The following is a 1,423-nucleotide window of genomic DNA, read 5'->3' on the forward strand; positions in this document are numbered from 1 at the left end:
ACAACATATATTAAGAACAAATATGCAAACAACATATATTAAGAACAAATATATAAATATATATGTATATAACTATATATGTATATAACTATATATATATATATATATATACGTTTTAAGGCTTGTGATTAGGTGACAAAGTAACAAAAGTACAGGAGTGTTTTCTTTTGTATGTTTCAGTGAGGTGGAGGTGGACACTGGACCCTCCCTATGTACCAAATATCATTTTAAGGTCCTGGTAGTTTATTTGAGTGTTACTATTTTGTCATACAGTATTTTATAGTTTTCCACATCTGTTTCTGGAATTGATGTTTTACTTTGCGTTCCTGTACTCTACTTACTACTACTACTACGCCTATATATGAAAGTTGGAGTAAGGATTTGTTTTGTGGAACACAGTCCATGGCATTTTCATGGAAACAATATGAGGTACTGCTGCTGTTTTAAGTACAATTATGCATAGTGCTATGTACATCACTTACAACATTAAAACACACAAACAATTAATTCAGTTATCAAATAAATCAATAAGGGAGGCGTTTTCAGAAATTATAATTGTCTTACTCATATGTTTACCTAAACTTACAGTGTACTTCCTATGGACTATTTGTCTGTTAAGTAAACACTAACTTAATAGACAGTAAAACATAGTTTTTATCTCCATCACTACAAAGGAGATTTTGGTTTGTTTCATAATGCACTGAGGTGCTAAATGAGAGGAAATCTCAATAAAATAACCCTGAATGAGGAATTATCTGTAAGGTGCACCAATAATTTACTCTCAGTGATATTACTTACAGTAACTCTGATGAATTCAGTCTCTCTCCTGCTTTTTGCATTGGATGAGAGTTCTTAAAATACTGTATTAACGAGAAAGTGAGGCACATCAAATGTCAAAACCTAATTCCATTAATCTAAAATAAGAATAACATGCAGAATGGTTCAGGCACACAATCAAATGCTGAACACTCAAACACAGAGTACACGTTTGTGCATTTGTGTTTGCAACTGTAGGCACAGAGTGTCATGTACATCAACATGTGGGTATATAAGTGCTAGGCTGTATTTGCACATGCGCATACGTTGGCTAAACCCTCCTCTCTTATTGCAGGGATACCTACCCCACCCCCTTGATGCATCATACCAGCCCCTCATGGCATGTAGACACACACACACACACACTGCAGAACCGTGCTTCCACACTGTCTCAGTCTACTCTCTTGCACATTTCTCCTGTTAATTACGATTCTGCCCTGAGGCCTAGGAGGTATCTCTCTAAAGATTGCTGTTTAATAATGATGATGTCAGCAATGAATGCAATTAAGTTAAAGCGATGCAGTAATTCACATGAGAAAATAAGAATTACATCAAGACACATGAAATCTTTACCATTTTGAAAACAGGACATTGTTTCACAAAAGTG

The sequence above is a fragment of the Morone saxatilis genome, unplaced genomic scaffold (genome assembly GCF_004916995.1).
Source record: "Morone saxatilis isolate NCDOM2014 unplaced genomic scaffold, NCSU_SB_2.0 Contig16, whole genome shotgun sequence".
NCBI classification, from domain to species: Eukaryota; Metazoa; Chordata; class Actinopteri; family Moronidae; genus Morone; species Morone saxatilis.